Below are 11,222 nucleotides of genomic sequence, written 5' to 3' on the forward strand. Positions count from 1 at the left end.
TGTACGTTAAGCCTCCAACTGATTGTTTAAAAACATGGAACTCAAAGCTGAGTCTTACACTCAAGAGAGTTTTAAAAAGTCATTAAAATGAAGATAATACTTGAATATTACATTGTGATAAATGGAAAATCTTTAATATATTGTTTAAGAAGCTTGGAAAGAAAAGCGTCTGGACTTTAAGTTGCTCAAAGATGTTTCACCTCTCATCCAAGACTTTTGCAGTGGCTTAAACCACTTAAAGTCACTCGTTAATATTGTAATCTATTTGGAATAAAATGATGTAATACATAGTGGAAACTAAAATCAACCATTGGAATTTAAAAATTACCAATAGATAATTAAAAACAGTTATCACTACATAGAGCCTGAAGACATTACAATAGTCAGTCAGGCAACCTAAAAAGACATTAAAAGAAACCAACCTGAAACTTTTAAATTCAATCATCATGATCAAAAGGCATTGCATAAAAGCCTCACCCTGCTCCAATTCCCTGAAAAGGATTACGGTAAATGTGAACAGAGCCCTGTAATCACTCATGCTAATGAGCCACCTGACTAATCAGGTAGGCTGAGTAGTCGCTAGCAATGCAGACAATGGCTACAGGTCACTATAAATTCAGGGTCATCTGTAGTCTGCCTTTATTTCAACAAACAGCACAATGGCACCACAGAACACATCAGTCAAGCTCTGCAAGGCAACCAAAAGGAAGGCCAGTTCTGAACAGGCCTTCAGCAAAAGGACAAGGCTGTCAGAGTCTGTGACAAGCAGGGGAGTTGGCGAGGGGCCTTTGGACTACAAGGAGAATGATCCAACTTCATCCTCGGTGAACACTGGCAGAGGTATGCTTGAAATTCTGAATCCCTCAAACCACATTGTGTGCTTAATTTAACACTCATTAAATACTTAATCTTAGATATTCCCTTGTGTTAGAGTTCAGGTAACACTGGTACCATATTACCATAGTCCTTTCTCACACGTTATGAAACCAAATTGGTTCTTGATTGTGTCTGTTCAGCTGAATTTGAAGCCAGATACATCCAGGAGCATCAACTTGGTGAAGGAGGGTTTGGATCAGTGTTTGCTGGCTATCGTAAAGCAGACAATTTACCGGTAAGGATCGTTACATGTTTTTCCATGAACAGAATGCAAACTATATCATCCTGAAGCGCTAACCAAAATCCTGTTTGTTTCTTGTAGGTGGCCATAAAACACATTCCAAAAAACAAGATTTTTTGGGAAAACAAGGCAAGTGAGCAACACCAGTTACTACTCTGATCCATCACTGAAATAACTGATGTTTATTTATGAGTTTGCGTTTCTGTAATGCTCCAATCTTTTGATTTGGTGGTGATGCAGGCTGAGGATGGGAAGTGTCTTTCAGTGGAGGTGGCCATTATGTTGAAACTCCAGGATGGAAAAACTGGACAGCTGCTGAACTCGACATCTGTGTCCTTGCTGGATTGGTACAATCTACAGGAGGAGCAAATTCTGGTGCTTGAGAGACCAATCCCTGCACAGGACCTCCTTCAGTTCATTGAAGTCAATGGAGGTTGTGTAAAGGAGGGCGTGGCCAAGGTAAGATGATTGGGGGTCTTTATAAGTGTGTATTAAACATTTCTATTGCTGATACTAAATTGCCTGTAACCTTTCACCATTTCTACATTTGAAGGCCTCAGACAAAATTTACCTATAATTCAGCTATGCTGAGGAGGAGAATTAAATTTATTCACCTCCTGAGCACCTAAACAAAGTGTGGAATTGGCAACATGTCCTGCAGTTTTCATTTTGGTCATGTAAATGCCATCTTTATACAAGTAATTACAGTAATAGGACTGCCTTGTGGGGATGGCAGTATGGCACTTTGAACTAGCAATGCATAGAAAACCCCCAATTCTCACACAGCATGTTTATTTGCCTCTTTCAGATCATACTGAAACAGCTGGTTGCTGGAGCATTGGCGTTTGAGGACAAGAACATCTTTCACCGTGATATTAAGGTGGAAAATGTTCTAATAGAGACTGGCTCAGATGTTCCACGTGTTTGGCTGATTGACTTTGGCCTTAGCTGTTTTGTGCAGGAAGACTCTTTCAAAGTGTTCTATGGTACGTTGTCCTGCTTCAGCCTACCTATTTGTTTACCAGTTTACCCATTTGCTTTAATCCTTTTCTTAATGAGGTCTCATTCCTGTATTTTGCAGGCACAGTTGCTCATGCTCCTCCTGAGTGGTACAGCTGTTGCAGCTACAGTGCTGGTCCTACAACAGTGTGGCAGCTGGGAGTGCTACTTTATGAAAGCCTCCACAGAAAACAGTTTGAGACCCAAGAGTTTATCAGGCACAAACTAAAGATCAGCAACAGGCTCTCAAAAAGTAAGAAACACACTCTTGCATGATGAACTGTCAGCACAGGTCTGGTGTAGTTCACCTTCTTAAATCACTGTAGATCTCACCACATTTCCTTTGGTTGCTCCTCAGATTGCCGTCATTTCTTGAGAACTTGTCTAAATAAAGTTCCTGAGCAACGTCCCACTCTGAAGCAACTCTATCAGCACCCGTGGCTCTCAAACTGAAATGGTAACGCACACACACGATAATATTGAACAGAGTTATTAATTTTTGGCTTTCTGTTAAGGTGACGTGTAATATAAGCTAGACAGTCTCTTATGTTCTTTCCCCACATTTCTGTGACCATCAGGTAAAATGGGTACAGAGTGGTGCATTCGATTCACCTGCGGCACTGGTTCTGCTACAGTGTGCAGAGGACTGAATACAATCACCAGATGGAGTACAGCGAGCAGAGAAGGCCCAGAGTCTGGAGAAAAGGTTTGGGCTAATAGATTGCACCAGTTCATGTTTTTGATTTCTCCAGTGCCTTCAACACAATCCAGCCCACAGTGCTAAGGGGGAAGCTGCAGGGAGTGCGAGTGGACCATCTGTTGTCCACATGGATTGTTAACTACCTTACTAGTAGACCCCAGTATGTGGGACTGCGTGTCTGAGGTGGTAGTCTGTTACACAGGGGTCCCACAAGGAACAGTACTTGCCCCTTTTCTCTTCACTGCGGACTTCGGTTATAACACAGACACTTGCCATCTCCAGAGGTTCTCAGACGACACCGCCATTGTGGGTCGGGTGTCAAAGGGAAACTAACTGGAATACAGGGAGTCATTAATGATGTTCTCAGCTGGTGTGAACAGAACCATCTTTGCATTAAGCCAGCAAGACAAATCATAGCCTAACCTAAAGACAAAAATAAGAAATCATCCGACTTAGTCGTGTAAACTTAAGCAGATCTCTATTGATACCTCCACCCCAATTAGACTCTGCTTTCTGATGTGAAGATGGAGTTTTTGTTTGCCTTCCACAGGTTTCATACTGGCCTATTTGTCTTAATTGCTTGTGTAAGGAGAAACTACTAAGGGAAAAAAAAAAAACAACCCATATCTGTGCTTTTTACACCTATGTTCCACATGTCTTGCTGATTGACATCGTCTGAGCAGTTTTGTGCAGCTTCCATAGCATGATGCATTAACTGGTATTTTACCAATTTCCCTCTCTGTTGCCCCTATGGGTAGAGCCATTGTGGAACTGAGTGCAGCAGGTACTTTGATAGAAGAGATTCTAGTTCCAAATTACTTGATATTCTTGGAGAGATACGATTGACCAATTTGTCAGATTTTAGGTCAAGTCATTTGTAACAGTTTAAAGTCTCAACTTTGACACACCACCATCACTTACGGCTATGACTGGACACAAGCACTCCTGATACAACTGTGGTCAAATCAGATTTAGAATTTATCAGAGTGCCATCTGTTGTCAGAAAGTGACATTGCAGGTAACTGTCAGTATGGGACATTTAAGGTAAAGTAAAAGGGACAAACCAATTTTGCTCATTATACAGGATGTCCTGCTAAAACCGAAGAGTTGACAACCTTCGAAACAGCCCAGCATGCCTCTCTTGCACCACCATTTCAGCATGAATAAACTGTCCAGATTTCTAGAAATGAGAGCTGCTCCATCCAAAGTAGGATGCCATCTCTCCTAATAAGACTAGGTTCCCCAATCTATAAAGGCCATGTCTTTTTAGACCCCACTCAGACTGCAATATGAGAACATTCAACTAAACATGTCACTCCTGGTCTTATTTGGGAGGGGACAAAAAACAAAAACAAAACCACGAAAGTCCAACAGCGTTTGGCAATGTCACACTTAGATTCAATATTAAATTTGGTGAATTCCAAATGACATAACCAGGTGTCATTACTGCAGCTACAAGCAGTGTCTGCAATGCAGACAATGGCTACAGGTCTCTATAAATTCAGGGTCATCTGTAGTCTGCCTTTCTTTCAACAAACAGCACAATGGCACCACAGAACACATCAGCCAAGCTCTGCAAGGCAACCAAAAGGAAGGCCAGTTCTGAACAGGCCTTCAGCAAAAGGACAAGGCTGTCAGAGTCTGTGACAAGCAGGGGAGTTGGCGAGGGGCCTTTGGACTACAAGGAGAATGATCCAACTTCATCCTCGGTGAACACTGGCAGAGGTATGCTTGAAATTCTGAATCCCTCAAACCACATTGTGTGCTTAATTTAACACTCAGCTACAGTGCTGGTCCTACAACAGTGTGGCAGCTGGGAGTGCTACTTTATGAAAGCCTCCACAGAAAACAGTTTGAGACCCAAGAGTTTATCAGGCACAAACTAAAGATCAGCAACAGGCTCTCAAAAAGTAAGAAACACACTCTTGCATGATGAACTGTCAGCACAGGTCTGGTGTAGTTCACCTTCTTAAATCACTGTAGATCTCACCACATTTCCTTTGGTTGCTCCTCAGATTGCCGTCATTTCTTGAGAACTTGTCTAAATAAAGTTCCTGAGCAACGTCCCACTCTGAAGCAACTCTATCAGCACCCGTGGCTCTCAAACTGAAATGGTAACGCACACACACGATAATATTGAACAGAGTTATTAATTTTTGGCTTTCTGTTAAGGTGACGTGTAATATAAGCTAGACAGTCTTATGTTCTTTCCCCACATTTCTGTGACCATCAGGTAAAATGGGTACATTCCATTCACCTGCAGCACTGGTTCTGCTACAGTGTGCAGAGGACTGAATACAATCACCAGATGGAGTACAGCGAGCAGAGAAGGCCCAGAGTCTGGAGATCAGGTTTGGGCTAATAGATTGCACCAGTTCTTTAACAGGTTTGACTCAGAAGCCCTTCCCTCCCCCATCCAAAGCTCTTCACAAGTCTCCACAACCTCAGTCTGGTGAGGGTCCTCAGGCTATGGAAAACCTCCTGCATGGTGCAAGTTCCAAAGACAAGGTACACAAAGGAACCGAATCACTTCAGACCCGTTGCCCTGACTTCACACCTAATGAAGACACCTGATGTAAGAGTCATGTTTTTGATTTCTCCAGTGCCTTCAACACAATCCAGCCCGCAGTGCTAAGTGGGAAGCTGCAGGGAGTGAGAGTGGACCATCTGTTGTCCACATGGATTGTTAACTACCTTACTAGTAGACCCCAGTATGTGGGACTGCGTGTCTGAGGTGGTAGTCTGTTACACAGGGGTCCCACAAGGAACAGTACTTGCCCCATTTCTCTTCACTGCGGACTTCGGTTATAACACAGACACTTACCATCTCCAGAAGTTCTGACGACACCGCCATTGTGGGTCGGGTGTCAAAGGGAAACTAACTGGAATACAGGGAGTCATTAATGACGTTCTCAGCTGGTGTGAACAGAACCATATTGGCATTAAGCCAGCAAGACAAAAGAGCTGGTGATTGACTCCAGCAAGAAGTCACCCCCTATTACACCAGTGAACATCCGGGGTTTGGACATTGAAACTGTGGGGTAGTACAAATACCTGGGTGCTCACCTCAATAACAAACTAGATTGCTCCATGAATACAAATGCTCTTTACAAAAAGGGTTTAAGTAGTCTTCACCTGCTACGGCGGCTGACATCCTTTGAGGTGAACAGGACTTCTAGGGACGTTTTATGACACTGTCGTGGCATCTGCCTTTTTTTGTATTATTAAATGCTGTGGTCGTTGGAATGGCAGAGGGGGACTGGGGAAACTAAGCTAATATCCATCATGGACAACACCTCCCATCCCCTGCATGAGCACTGAGCAGCTCGTTCAGCAGTGAACCCACAGTGAAGGAAGGAGCACTACCGCAGGTCATTCTTGCCAGCAGCTGTTAGACTCTATAACAGTTTAACATGGTTACTCATCATCGGTTTAATTGCTGCTACTCATTGCATCTTGTTTGTACACTGTATATTTCACCAGTATTCCTATACCCCCCCCCGTGTGTACATATCTGAACACTTATTTATGCATATGTCTTTCAGTTGCTTAGGTCTATATTCCTCTTGCTATAAGAGCTATGTAACATTCATGGGATAATAAAGGTTTATTCTAAATGAAGGTGGCACTGTTTGAAAATCTCTACAAAATTGATGGTTTGACACAATCACTCATCTCAATCTGAAGAGGTACTGCATGAATTGAATACAACTGACAAGGCTGTAGTGATTAAAGACATCTGTACAAACTGCCTTTCTTCCCTTTCAGGAGCAGCAGGACTTCTTGATATTTGACGGTCTCCTGATGGAGCAGCTCCAGTGTCAATCATAGCCTAACCTAAAGACACAAAAATAAGAAATCATCCGACTTAGTCGTGTAAACTTCAGTAGATTTCTATTGATACCTCCACCCCAATTAGACTCTGCTTTCTGTTTGCCTTGCACAGGTTTCATACTGGCCTATTTGTCTTCATTGCTTGTGTAAGGAGAAACTACTGAAGGAAAAACAACAAAAATAAAAAACCAACAACAATAGAATAGAATTCAACTTTGTCATTGCACATGCACAGGTACAGGGCAACGAAATGCAGTTTGCATCCATCCAGAAGTGCTTTAGTGATATAGATATATTACAATATATATTAGCAATAATATAGATATGTGAGTATATTACAGAAATGGGTCTATTATGGTATGTTATAATGTACACGGTATGAAGTATGTTGTGAATATTCTATAACTATAAGTATGTACAGGCTGTAGTGAGTACAAGCTATGTACAGGATATAAATATGAAAAACTATACAGAATATGAAATAAATAACTTTACAGAATCTGGGATATACAGCTATACAGAAATGGGAACTATGCAAGTTGTAAACAGTTGTAGGATTAAAAATTATCGAATGTACAGAATGATTATTTACACAGAGCTATACAGTAGTGCAGTTAAGATAAGTGAGATATAATTCCTACAGAGGCTATATAAAGTGCTAGTGGTTGTGAGTGGTGGTTCAGTCCATGTTATTATTGTGTTTGAGGGTACAGTTGTCCATTGTGGGTGTGTGTATGTTCAGTCCATGTGTTAACGTGGGTCAGATGTCAGGAGGCAGAGTTCAGGAGTCTGACAGCTATGGGGAAGAAGCTGTTCCGGTACCTGGTGGTCTTAGTCCGGAGGCTCCTGTGGCGCCTCCCAGAGGGCAGGAGGGTGAAGAGTCCATGTGATGGGTGACTGGGGTCTTTGATGATTTTCCCAGCCCTTTTCAGACACCGCTTCCTGTAGATGTCTTTTATGGCAGGAAGTGGTGCTCCGGCGATGCGCTGGGCAGTTTTCACGACCCTCTGCAACGCCTTCCGGTCCGAGGCAGAGCAGTTCCCGTACCAGACTGTTATACAGTTGGTCAGGATGCTCTCGATGGTGCAGCGATAGAAGTTCACCAGGATGTCTGAGGACAGGTGGTTCTTCCTCAGAGTCCTCAAGAAGAAGAGGCGCTGGTGAGCCTTCTTGACCAGCTTGGAGCAGTTGGTCGTCCAGGTGAGATCCTCGGAGATGTGGACTCCCAGGAACTTGAAGCTGCTCACACGCTCCACAGCCGTCCCCTTAATGTGGATGGGTGGATGTGGGTCAGCATTCCTCCTGTAGTCCACGATGAGCTCCTTGGTCTTCTCGGTGTTAAGCAGCAGGTTGTTTCTGTCGCACCACTCAGCCAGACGATCCACCTCCTCCCTGTAGGCGGCCTCATCGTTGTCACTGATGAGGCCAATCACCGTGGTGTCATCTGCAAACTTAATGATGGTGTTGGAACCATCAGCAGGTCTGCAGTCGTGGGTGAAGAGGGAGTAGAGGAAAGGGCTCATCACACAGCCTTGTGGTACACCGGTGTTCATTGTGATGGTAGATGAGCAGCGGTTATCCAGCCGGACATGTTGGGGGCGGTTGGTCAGGAAGTCCAGTAACCATTTGCAGATGAGGGAACTGATACCCAGGTCTGTCAGTTTCCTGATGAGTTGTGAGGGGTGGATTGTATTGAATGCTGAACTGAAGTCTATAAACAGCATTCTGGCGTAGGTGTTGTTGTCCAGGTGTGAGAGGACAGAGTGCATTGCGATGGAGACTGCATCCTCTGTGCTCCTGTTCCGGGGGTATGCGAATTGGTGGGGGTCCAGGGTGGGGGGGGAGACAGGATTTGAAGTGTGCTAGGACCAGTCGCTCTAAGCACTTAGTGATGATGGGGGTGAGTGCTACTGGGCGGTAATCATTGAGGCAAGATGGGTTGGAGTTTTTGGGTATCGGGACGATGGAGGTGGATTTGAAGCAGGCCGGTACCACAGAGTGGGCCAAGGACAGATTGAATATGTCTGTGAGCACTCCTGCAAGCTCCCCAGAACACGCTCTGAGAACACGCCCGGGGATGCCATCAGGGCCTGCAGCCTTGTGGACATTGATCCTGCTCAGCACCGCTCCTACATCGGTGGGGGAGAGAGTCATAGGTTGGTGGTCTGGCGTCATGTCTGCTTTGGTTGTGGTTGTGGGGTTCCCTCGCTCAAAACGAGCATAAAAGTTGTTGAGCTCGTTGAGGAAGGAGACATCAGAGGATGCGGGGGAGGGTTTGGTGGTCCTGTAGTCTGTGATGGTCTGGAGTCCTTGCCACATGCGTCGGGGGTTGGAGTTGGAGAAGTGTTCTTCTACCTTCTTTTTGTAATGGTGTTTGGCTTTTTTGATGCCCTTCTTTAGATTAGCCCTGGCTGTACTGTAGGCGTGTGCATCTCCTGACCTAAAGGCAGTGTTGCGGGCCTTCAGGAGGAGACGAACATCCCGGTTCATCCAAGGCTTCTGGTTGGGGTACATGGTGATCCGTTTCTGGGTGGTGACACTGTCTGTGGTTTTGGAGATGTAATCCAGTACAGATGAGGCGTACTGGTCCAGGTCTGTGTGGGTGAACATATTCCAGTCTGTGTTTTTAAATCTGTCCTGGAGCACTGCGTCTGTCCCCTCTGGCCACACTTTAATTGTCCTCACAGCAGGTTTCACACGTTGGATGAGTGGTGAATACCGAGGTGTGAGGAACAGGGAGAGATGGTCCGATTGTCCAATGTGGGGGAGGGGTGTGGCTTTGTAGGCTGTAGTGATTAAAGACATCTGTACAAACTGCCTTTCTTCAACCCATATCTGTGCTTTTTACACCTATGTTCCACATGTCTTGCTGATTGACATTGTCTGAGCAGTTTTGTGCAGCTTCCATAGCATGATGCATTAACTGGTATTTTACCAATTTCCCTCTCTGCTGCCCTTATGGGTAGAGCCATTGTGGAACTGAGTGCAGCAGGTACTTTGATAGAAGAGATTCTAGTTCCAAATTACTTGATATTCTTGGAGAGATACGATTGACCAATTTGTCAGATTTTAGGTCAAGTCATTTGTAACAGTTTAAAGTCTCAACTTTGACACACCACCATCACTTACGGCTATGACTGGACACAAGCACTCCTGATACAACTGTGGTCAAATCAGATTTAGAATTTATCAGAGTGCCATCTGTTGTCAGAAAGTGACATTGCAGGTAACTGTCAGTATGGGACATTTAAGGTAAAGTAAAGGGACAAACCAATTTTGCTCATTATACAGGATGTCCTGCTAAAACCGAAGAGTTGACAACCTTCGAAACAGCCCAGCATGCCTCTCTTGCACCACCATTTCAGCATGAATAAACTGTCCAGATTTCTAGAAATGAGAGCTGCTCCATCCAAAGTAGGATGCCATCTCTCCTAACAAGACTAGGTTCCCCAATCTATAAAGGCCATGTCTTTTTAGACACCACTCAGACTGCAATATGAGAACATTCAACTAAACATGTCACTCCTGGTCTAATTTGGGAGGGGACCCCCCCCAAAAAAAAAAACCAAAAAAAAAAAAAAAAAAAAAAAAACCCCACACCACTAGAGAGTCCAACATCGTTTGGCAATGTCACACTTAGATTCAATATTAAATTTGATGAACTCCAAATGACATAACCAGGTGTCATTACTGCTGCTACATGCAGTGTCTGCAATGCAGACAATGGCTACAGGTCACTATAAATTCAGGGCCATCTGTAGTCTGCCTTTATTTCAACAAACAGCACAATGGCACCATAGAACACATCAGTCAAGCTCTGCAAGGCAACCAAAAGGAAGGCCAGTTCTGAACAGGCCTTCAGCAAAAGGACTACAAGGATCATTCTCCTTTGGACTACAAGGAGAATGATCCAACTTCATCCTCTGTGAACACTGGCAGAGGTATGCTTGAAATTCTGAATCCCTCAAACCACATTGTGTGCTTAATTTAACACTCATTAAATACTTAATCTTAGATATTCCCTTGTGTTAGAGTTCAGGTAACACTGGTACCATATTATCATAGTCCTTTCTCACACGTTATGAAACCAAATTGGTTCTTGATTGTGTCCGTTCAGCTGAATTTGAAGCCAGATACATCCAGGAGCATCAACTTGGTGAAGGAGGGTTTGGATCAGTGTTTGCTGGCTATCATAAAGCAGACAATTTACCGGTAAGGATCGTTACATGTTTTTCATGAACAGAATGCAAACTATATCATTCTGAAGCGCTAACCAAAATCCTGTTTGTTTCTTGTAGGTGGCCATAAAACACATTCCAAAAAACAAGATTTTCCTGGGAAAACAAGGCAAGTCAGCAACACCAGTTACTACTACTCTGATTCATCACTGAAGTTTATGAGTTTGAGTAAAGCTCATCCTGTCTTGATTTGGTGGTGATACAGGCTGAGGATGGAAAGTGTCTTTCAGTGGAGGTGGCCATTATGTTGGAAACTATCAGAAAAAAAATAAAATAAATTGCAAAAACAAAACCCCCCAAAACAGTTTTATATATCACCCTGGGTCACTTATGT

The 11,222-nt window shown here is 43.8% G+C and overlaps 1 pseudogene across 1 annotated transcript; it reads left to right on the top strand.

Moving 5' to 3' along the window:
- Window positions 1-468: 468 nt before the first annotated feature.
- LOC308386723 (serine/threonine-protein kinase pim-2-like) lies at window positions 469-4,928 on the top strand (annotated as a pseudogene). The gene is made up of 7 exons (XR_013974729.1): window positions 469-840; window positions 1,017-1,111; window positions 1,199-1,246; window positions 1,358-1,576; window positions 1,926-2,369; window positions 2,475-2,573; window positions 2,695-4,928. The product of XR_013974729.1 is annotated as a serine/threonine-protein kinase pim-2-like (transcript).
- The last annotated feature ends 6,294 nt before the right edge of the window (window positions 4,929-11,222 follow it).

Source organism: Rhamphochromis sp. 'chilingali' (assembly GCF_963969265.1).
Source record: "Rhamphochromis sp. 'chilingali' genome assembly, chromosome: 19".
NCBI classification, from domain to species: Eukaryota; Metazoa; Chordata; class Actinopteri; order Cichliformes; family Cichlidae; genus Rhamphochromis; species Rhamphochromis sp. 'chilingali'.